Below are 10,331 nucleotides of genomic sequence, written 5' to 3'. Positions count from 1 at the left end.
TGTCTCTGTCTCTCTGTCTCTCTCTCTCTGTGTCTGTCTTCTGTCTTACTGTCTTTCTCTTCCTGTCTGTCTCTCTCTCCTTGTCTGTTTCTCTCTGTCTCTGTCTCTGTCTGTCTCTCTCTCTGTTTCTGTCTCTCCCTCTGTCTGTCTCTTTCTCTCTCTGTTTCTTTCCCTCTGTCTGTCTCTCTCTTTCTCTCTCTGTCTCTCCAACTGTCTCTGTCTCTCTGTGTGTGTATGTCTGCTTTCTGTCTTACTCTCTTTCTCTGCCTGTCTGTCTGTCTCTCTCTCTCCCTGTCTGTCGGTTTTTTTCTCTCTCTTTGCCTGTCTGCCTCTCTGTCTCTGTCTCTCTGTCTCTCTCTCTCTGTGTCTGTCTTCTGTCTTACTGTCTTTCTCTTCCTGTCTGTCTCTCTCTCCTTGTCAGTTTCTCTCCATCTCTGTCTCTGTCTGTCTCTCTCTCTGTCTGTTTCTGTCTCTCCCACTGTCTGTCTCTTTCTCTCTCTGTCTCTTTCCCTCTCTGTCTCTTTCCCTCTGTCTGTCTGTCTCTTTCTTTCTCTCTGTCTCTCCAACTGTCTCTGTCTCTGTGTGTGTGTGTCTGCTTTCTGTCTTACTCTCTTTCTCTGCCTGTCTGTCTGCCTGTCAGTCTGTCTCTCTCTCTGTCTATCCCTCTGTCTTTCTGCCTCTGTCTCTTTTTCAGTTTCTCTCTGTCTCTTTCCATCTGTGTCTTTCTCTGTGTCTTTATCTCTCTGTCTCTCTGTGTCTTTCTCTCTTTGTGTATCTTTGTGTCTCTCTGTCTGTCTCTCTGTCTCTGACTCTGTGTGTCTCTCTCTCTCTTGCTCACTCACTCTCTGGCTCTCTCTATCTCCCGCCATCTCTTTCTTGGAAAAATAAGTTCAAGTACATCTAATCTAATCCATTACCACAGCCTGAATTCTTAACTTTAGACATCCCAGATTTGATCTCCCTACAAAATGCTGTACAGAACTGGAGAGTTGATTTCTGGACTTGGATACCTCATAGATACTACATATTAATAAAGATCCAACCCTAAAATCTGGGGTTGCATCTAGCTCGACTGTCTCAAAAAATCATACCTCTGTTCACCTAGGATGCTGGGAGGGTTTTCTCAATGTGCATCTGTTCATGTCCTTCATGACCTATGACCAAGCCCTGTCCGTTCTGTCTGAAATATGTATCTGCAAACACTTCTCTCCATTTCCACAACTACCCATGGCCCATTTTGGAACCACTGGCTCTTTGAAAAAAAAATCCCTGAAGTGGCTTTGGCTTTTTGGCTAGGAGGTCTAAACCTGCTGAGAACTTTCCTGCCCAGGATTCTGTGTGAACAAAAGTGCTTCTGCTGGGAGCTGGGATCCTCGGTACCATGCTTGCTAGCACTGGATGAGTCTCTGGAAGGACGCATGGGACTCCACAAAGCTGACCTGTCCCACCGAGGTCAAATGGATACTTCTGCAATGGCCCGAGGCCTCCAACTTACATCACTGTCACCAACCGTTACCTTCAGCATCCTTGTGAGCCTGCCCAAGGCCCCGACTCCGGGGAGACTCTTGGGAGCCCGGCCTTCCTCGGCTAAAATCCAAAGGGATGGTGACTTCCACCCACAAGGTCCCCACTGAACTGCAAAGATGTGGAGTGTAGGTCAGAGAGGGGACCAGGAGGGGAGACGTCCTGACAGGCAATGAGTTCCATAGGCTCTGGCCACCCCACTCACGTCCCATTTACTGGGCACCCATGGGACACCACCGCTTTATCCCCTCCTCTGTCCACAGCCGCCCCAACCCCACCCCACAACCCAGGCACACGCACTGGAGGTTACAAAACCACACGGCCTGAATAGAGCCTGACGGAGTGAGAGCTCATTTCACGAAGTGGGGGGGGTGGGTTGGCGTGGGGTGGGGTGGGGGTTGGGGGTCTGTAGAGAGCCCGATTTTCCCTCATGGGTGGCTACAGGATACAAATGAATATCGCTTCTTGGGCAGAGGGGCTTCTTTAGGCCGTCACGTTTGCAGGACTGTCTCTCAAACCCTTCCTTGAGGCCACAAAATAGTTTCCACTCCACCCATCAATGTTTCCCCGGGTGCTGAATGTATCCTGTCAAGAGACTTGAGCCTGACACTTTAAGTTAAACAAATTTGTTGGCTTTCTGTGTTTGTTTGCTTCTGAGAGGGAGTCTTGCTCTGTCCCCCCATGGCTGGAGTACAGTGGCATGATCTCAGCTCACTGCAACCTCTGTCTCCTGGGTTAGAGTGATTCTCCTGCCTCAGCACCACCACACCTGGCTCATTTTTTTATTTTTAGTAGACACAGGATTTGACCCTGTTTCATTGGTTTTTACTGGAGATTCTAGATTTGAGTCACACCTCATTGTGTGCCATATAATGACTTCTTTTTTTTTTTTAAAGCACAATATATCTGCTTTATTTGAGTGGCTTTGTATATCGTTATAATTGTGTTATAGATGAAGAAAAGGTATTAAACATGGCGCTAATGATAGTAAAAGTGAAAAGAAAAGAAAGGCTATCTATTTTGTAGATAGAATAAAGTTGCTCAGTATTTAGAGTTACCTAAATACGCCAGCATTTAAACTCCTCCTACTAAAAGCATGCCAGTCTGAATAATCCTCCTTGAAACACAATTTTTGATATGGTTAATGTTGTTAAGTATGTGACTCCTGCAGAATAGCTGGACAGACAATACACATTTAAAAAACAACAGCACAAGGATCCAACAGACTTGGGAAAAAATCAAAAACAACACAAGCCTCATGAAGAACTGAGTTCTTAAAATATTACGGAGAACATGGCTATTGGAAGAGATGGCAATATTGGCAAGTTGATTGTTACATTGGTCAGCAATAGCTAGCACTATTTTTTTGGCAATCTTTCAGGCACTGCAACTACTACTGCAAAATGATATATAGTCCATTAAACAACATAATCACAAATCAAAAAATATTTTAGTAATATAATGCTTCAGATTTAGAAGCAAATCAAGTGTTAAAATTCAACTGCTATAATAACTAACCCCAAAGATAATCGTATCTGACAAAAAAGCTTCCGCAGAGTTACTACTTCAGAATTATACTTTCTCTTGATATTTATTTTATTTTATTTTATTTTATTTTATTTTTATTTTATTTTTTTCTTGATATGGCGTCTCACTCTGTCGCCCAGGCTGGAGTGCAATGGCATAATCTTGGCTCACTGCAACCTCCACTTCCCAGGTTTAAGTGATTATCCTTCCTCAGCCTCCTGAGTAGTTGGGACTACAGGCTCCTGACACCATGCCCAGCTAATTTTTATACTTTTAATATAGGTGGGGTTTCACCATATGGTCTCGATCTCTTGACGTTGTGATCTGCCCTCCTTGGCCTCCCAAAGTGCTGGGATGACAGGCATGAGCCACAATGCCTGGCAATTTCTTGATATTTAAACTTTTAAGTCAGTCCAGAGAAATACGATAAATGTCAACAGTAAGTATGGTGTTGAGGCAGAAGTAGGACCAAACATTTTCATATGTTATTCAGTTGATAACAATATGACCTGGGTAGTAATTTCCTATGTTTCTACTTATACACAAATACGAAAAAGTAAAACAGAGATACTGCTAAATAAAGGATACATTAAGTTCTTAATAGTAACTTAATAAACTGGAACATTGTCAAAAAGCACCTAGTGAACTTTTTCAGTGTTTTTTTCTATTATCCAATAAGTGAATTAGGCTATTCCTTTCCAATTTCCCAAGCACTTTTTGTCCCAATCACCATTTCTGTGTTCGAAGAAAAAGTAACAAATCAAGTAACAAAACTAAACAAGAAAAAATCAAAACACAACTACAGTATCTGCAAAAGTTTTGTAGAAGACTGAAACTGTTGAGTATAAACATCTCGTATTCTATTATCATTAGTTAACTGAAGAGTTTGTTAAAGACATACATTTCATAAAAAAAGTTAGTTTGAAGTTATTGACCAGTATGTACCATTCCTAAGTATTAGTAACCAAATTCATGACAATAAAGAGCTATCTAACAAGAAAAATTAGTGACTACCAGCACCATCAACAAGACTTTGTCTTTACAATTCATTACCACTTACCATGCGTTGTAATGTCTAGGATTGACTCTGATAGCATTTCAAAAACAAGCTAACGCTGTGTCCAATCCTTCAGCTAAGACAAACTCTCGCCCTAATAAAGTATAGGCATAAGCATAATTTGGATCCACTTGGATAGCTCTCTGGAAGAATTTAATTGCAATATCGTGTTCCCGTTGCAGACTGAAACAGTTCCCTGCAGCACACCAGGCCTCTGGAGAATTTTTATCCATGTCTGTTAAGTCTTTTGACAGAAATGAAAGAGCGACATTTTTTGAAGATGCCAAAGTGTTGTAGAGTAGATTTCCATGCCTTCGAATCTATAATTCTCAATCCTTCTAACCTCTGAGAATATTCTTTCAGCTTGCATGTTCTCTGAAAGTTCAAAATAGGACCTTCCAATTTGGCACAGTACCCAACCAGTATTGTGGTGGTGAGAAGGTAGATGGCTCAAAATATTTATAGCTTCTTTGCAGTGGTATGAACATGAAGATAAATAACGTTTCCCCCTTTCATGAAGAAGGCTCATTAAGCCTTCTGCTGCTGCTTTTTGTAGATTAAAATCCTGAATCTGAGGTGTGATTGTGGATATTTCCTCTTCTGAATTGATGGAAGAGTCCAATTTTGTAATTTCCAGGTTTTCGTTTATATTAGATTGAGTTATTCCTCCTTTATTAGTTTTACTTTTTGTTTTTCTGTTTGGGATTTTAGGTAGAAACTTCATTTTTAATTTCTTCCTATTCTCCTTGGTTGTCGAACTGTCACTAGTAAAGAGTCATGAACTTCTTTGATGCAGTGCATTTGGGGGAGATGTCATAGTGGGGCTCATTACCTGAGGTGTTGTAGTTATTTATGGACCAGAACTTTCTGTTAGTGAAAGAATTGGAGTTACCTCTCGGCTATTTCCATTCTGCGAGAAGACAGACTTTGCTCCAGTTTGGCCAATTCTGGCAACAGACTTTTTTGAAGGGGTTCCGGCGGATGGCACATCAATTACAGAAGGTGTATTAGTGTAGTTTTGTAAATAAGATCCATCTCCAGGACTTGGGATTTCTAATGGCAAAATCCCAAAACTTGGGGTAAATGGACTAAGAGCTGCTGGTCCTGTTAATAAACTTCGACCAGTTTTTGGTTTATTTTGAACCTGTTTAGATAATATGGAATTTCCTGTTCCCAGTGGGATAGTTTCAGGTGAAATTACAGCTGAATCAATAAAAGACACTGGGGAATCTGTATTCAAGGAGTACTTTGAATTGGAAGATTCTAAATTGACTCTGTTTAATTCAGTTGTGTCCTGGGGTGTTTCCATAAGAATGGTCTCAGGCTGTCTGAGACATAAACTGTGATTAGGTACTTGTGTTGTGCAAGAGTTGGGCAGACAGTTGCTAAAGTTCTGTAAAGATGTGAATTTAAATGTTTGGTCAGGATCTCGCTTTTCACCTATTTCACGTAATGATTCAAAGGGATACCAGAGGAAAGGATTTAAACTAAGTCTCTGTTGGTAACATTCTTATCCTTTGGCAAGCTGATCTGTCTTGCAATATACACGTCCCAACAATGGAAGGGGAAAGCAAACTGAATCACCAAACTCAGTAACAATATCATCATGGCTTTTCTGCTTATTAAACATTCCACCAGATAAGATTTGTTCCCAGTCTGCAAGCTTACTGAGATCAACACAACATTTTGCAAGCAGGTATTTGCATTGCGGTGTAGGACAACTGTGTCTTTTCAAGAGTCTATATGCTTTATAGGCCTTTCCTGGGAGGTAAGAACAGGTCGCCATTAAAAACAAGGCTTCTTCTGAGTGTACTTCTGCATAAAGGCGTTCTGTGAGGAAAACCCCATCTCGGTAAGCATAGTGGTTTAGTGCTTGCCATGTAGCAGCCTGGAAGGGTTCCTGCAGCACTGTCATCCTCGAGGCAAAGGCCCAATTTCTGCAGTGCCTCAGGAAACCCCCACCCCACCCACCACCCTCCCCCCTGTAGCGGCTCCGGCCCGGCCAGCCTTGGCTCATTTAAATTCACCAGTTACCGGGGGATGGGGGTGGCCGAGCCAGAATGACTTCTTTATCCTGCCGACTCTGGAAAGCCCGGCCCCTTGTGATCCATTGCAAAGCGAAAGTCACCTCATGTTTGGGAAACAGATCCAATCCCAAGTTCAGTGGAGGGATGTGGCATGTAGGACGAAGGACTCTCTTCCTTCTGATTTGGTCTGCACAGCGGGGCCTAGGGCTGGAGTCCTCTCTGTGAGGACGGCTGACTCCCTCTACTTTGGGTTCCATTGGCCCCACCCTGGGACATGGGCCTTGGCAGATTCTGGCCCTTCCTGGCCTTTAAATTGCTGTCAGAAACCCCATCTCGTGTTCGGATGCCCCAAATAACTGTGGCTCACGCCTCTCTGGAAACATTGGAAATCTCTCCTCTACACATGGTCACCTAAAACCCCAGGAGCTCGGGACACACGTCTGCCATCCACCTCACTGCTTTCGGGAGAGAATGCTGAGAGTCTCTTGCCAACTCTCTCTTGACTTGAGTTCTTCACGGGTGTAAGGTTAAGACGTAGTGAGACCAGATGTATTAACCCAGGCCGGGTGCTGGTGGCTCACGCCTGTAACCCCAACACTTTGGGAGGCCGAGGCTGTAGGATCCCTTGAGGAATAGCCTAACCCTGGGGAGGTTGAGGCTGCAGTGTGTGAGCCATAATGGTGTAATTTGGATCCAGCAGTTTTCTAAACAGTCATTTTGTAGAATCTGCAAAGAGATATTTCTGAGCCCATTGAGGCCTACAGTGAAAAGGGAAATATTTTCAAATAAAAAGAAAACAGAAGCTTTCTGAGAAACTTCTTTTTGATGTGTGTATTCATCTCACAGTGTTGAAACTTTTTTTATTGAGCAGTTTGGAAACAGTCTTTTTGTAAAATCTGCAAAGGGATATTTCTTAGCCATTTGAGACCTAAGGTGAAAAAGAGATATCTTCACATAAAAACTAGACAGAAGCATTCTGAGAAAGTTCTTTCTGATGTGTGCATTCATCTCACAGAGTTGAACCTTTCTTTTGTTTGAGCAGTTTGGAAACAGTCTTTTTTTAAAATATGCAAATGGATATTTGTGAGCCCTTCACAGCCTACGATGAAACAGGAAATACCTTGACATGAAAACTAGACAGAATCTTTCTGAGAAAATGCTTTGCAATGTGTGCTTTCATCTCACAGAGTTGAACTTTTCTTTTGATTGAGCAGTTTCTAAGCAGTCTTTTTGTAGAATCCAGAAATGGATATTTGCAGTGCTTTTAGGCCTATGGTGAAAACGGAAATATTTTCACAAAAACACTAAAAAGCAGCTTTCTGAGAATCTTCTTTGTGATGCCTGGATTCATATCACAGAGCAGAACCTTTCTTTTGATTGAGCAGATTGGAAACAGTATTTTTGTACAATCTGCAAATGGATATTTCTGAGCCCTTTGATGCCTGTAGTGAAAAAGAATTATCTTCACATAAAAACTACACAGAATCATTCCGAGAAACTTCTTCCTGATGTGTGCATTCATCTCACAGAGTTGAACCTTTCTTTTCATGAAGCAGTTTGGAAACAGTCTTTTTGTAGTATCTGCAGAGGGATAATTGTGAATGCTTTAAGGACTATGGTGAAAAAGGAAATATCTTCACAAAAAAACTAGACAGAAGCATTCTGAGAAACTTCTTTTTTATGTGTGCATTCATCTCACACAGATGAATCTTTCTTTTCATTAAGCAGTATGGAAAGAGTCTTTTGGTTCAATCTGCAAAGGGATATTTCTGAGCAGTTTGAGGCCTAAGGTGAAAAAGTAATATCTTCACATAAAAACTAGACAGAAGCATTCTGAGAAACTTCTTTTTTATGTGTGCATTCACCTCACAGGGTTGAAACTTTCATTTCATTGAGAAGTTCAGAAACACTCTTTTTGTAGAATCTGAAAGGGATATTTTTGAGTCCATTGAGGCCTGTGGTGAAATAGGAAATATCGTTACATAAAAACTAGACAGAAGCTTTCTGAGAAACTTCTTTGTGATGTGTGCTTTCATCTCACAGAGTTGAGCCTATCTTTTGATTTAGCAGATTGGAAACAGTCCTTTTGTTGTATCTGCAGAGGGATATTTGTGAACGGTTTGAGGCCTATGGTGAAAAAAGAAATACCTTCACATACAAAGTAGACAGAAGCATTCTGGGAAACTTCTCTGTGATGTGTGCATTCAACTCACAGAGGTGAACCTTTCTTTAGATTGAGCAGTTTGGAAACAGTTCTTTTTTAGAATCTGCAAAGGGATATTTCGGAGCCCATTGAGGCCTAGGATGAAAAAGAAATATCTTCACATAAAACTGGATAGATGCATTCTGAGAAACTTCTTTGTGATGTGTCCATTCATCTCACAGAGTTGAACCTTTCTTTGGATTGAGCAGTTTGGAAACAGTCTTTTTGAAGAATCTGCAAAAAATATTTGTGAGCTCTTTATGGCCTACGGTGAAATAGGAAATATCTTCACATAAAAACTAGACAGAAGCTTTCTGAGAAACTACTTTGTGATGCGTGCTTTCATCTCACAAAGTTGAACTTTCTTTTGAATGAGCAGTTTGGAAACACTTTTTGTAGAGTCTGTAAATGGATATTTGGAGCACTTTGAGACCCATGGTGAGAAAGGAAATATCTTCACATAAAAACCAGACAGGAGCATTCTGTGAAACTTCTTTGTGATGGGTGTATTCATCTCACAGAGTTGAACATTTCTTTGGATGCAGCAGTTTGGAAACAGTCTTTTTGTAGTATCTGCAGAGGGATATTCATGAGCAGTTTATGACCTATGGTTAAAAAGGTTATATCTTCACAAAAAAACCTCGACAGATGCGTTGTGAGAAACTTCTTTGAGTTGTATGCATTCAACTCACAGAGTTGAACCTTTCTTTGGATTAAGCAGTTTTCTAAACAGCCCTTTTGTAGAATCTGCAAAGGGATATTTCTGAGCCCATTGAGGCCTATGGTGAAAAACGATATATCTTCACATGAATGCTAAACAGAAGCTTTCTGAGAAACTTCTTTGTGATGGGTGCATTCATCTCACAGTGTTGAAACTTTCTTTTGATTAAGCAGTTTGGAAACAGTCTTTTTGTACAAGCTGCAAAGGGATATTTCTGAGCCTTTTGAGGCCTATGGTGAAAGAGAAATATCTTCACATAAAAACTAGACAGAAACATTCTGAGAAATTTCTTTGTGATGTGTGCATTCATCACACATATTTGAACCTCTCTTTTGATTGAGCAGTTTGGAAACAGTCTTTTTTTAGAATATGCAAAAGGATATTTTTGAGCCTTTACAGGCCTATGGTGAAATAGGGAAAATCTTCAAATAAAAACTGGACAGAAGCTTTCTGAGAAACTTATTTGTCATGTGTGCCTTCATCTCACAGAATTGAACTTTTCTTTTGATTGAGTAGGATGGAAACAGTCTTTTTATAGAATCTGCAAATGGATATTTGCAATGTTTTATGCCTATGGTGAACAGGAAATATTTTCACATAAAAACTAGACACGCATTCTGAGAAACTTCTTTGTGATGTGTGCATTCATGTCACAGGGTTGAAACTTTCTTTGGATTAAGCAGTTTGGAAAGAGTCCTTTTGTAGTATCTGCAAAGGGATATTTGTGAGCCCATTGAGGCCTATGGTGAAATAGGAAATGTCTTCACTTAAAAACTAGACAAAAGTTTCTGAAAATCTTCTTTGTACTGTGTGCTTTCATCTCAAAGAGTTGAACCTCTCTTTTGATTGAGCAGTTTGGAAACACTCTTTTTGTAGAATCTGCAAAGGGATATTTGGAGTGCTTTGAGGCCTATGGTGAAAAAGGAAATATCTGCACATAAAAACTAGACAGAAACTTCTGAGAAACTTCTTTGTGATGCGTGCTTTCATCTCAGATTTGGACCTTCCTTTTCATTGAGCAGTTTGGCAACAAGTCATTTTGTAGAATCTGCAAAGGGATATTTGTGAGCAGTTTGATGCCTATGGTGAGAAACTAAATACCTTCACATAATACCTGAACAGAAGTATTTTGAGAAAACTCTTTGTGATGCTTACATTCATGTCACTGAGTTGAAACATTCTGTTCATTGAGCAGTGTGGAAACATACTTTTTGTGCAATCTGCAAAGGAATATCTATGGTGAAAAAGTAATATCTTCACATAAAAACAAGA

At 40.7% G+C, this 10,331-nt stretch overlaps 1 pseudogene; it reads right to left on the bottom strand.

The window, feature by feature from the left end:
• Nucleotides 1–4,107: 4,107 nt before the first annotated feature.
• Nucleotides 4,108–6,023, bottom strand: LOC134759657 (cell division cycle protein 27 homolog; annotated as a pseudogene).
• Nucleotides 6,024–10,331: the final 4,308 nt, after the last annotated feature.

This window comes from Pongo abelii, chromosome 12 (assembly GCF_028885655.2).
Source record: "Pongo abelii isolate AG06213 chromosome 12, NHGRI_mPonAbe1-v2.0_pri, whole genome shotgun sequence".
Classification (NCBI taxonomy): domain Eukaryota; kingdom Metazoa; phylum Chordata; class Mammalia; order Primates; family Hominidae; genus Pongo; species Pongo abelii.
The sequence above is the reverse complement of the archived record's forward strand: the minus strand, read 5'-3'. Positions and strand labels throughout refer to the sequence as shown.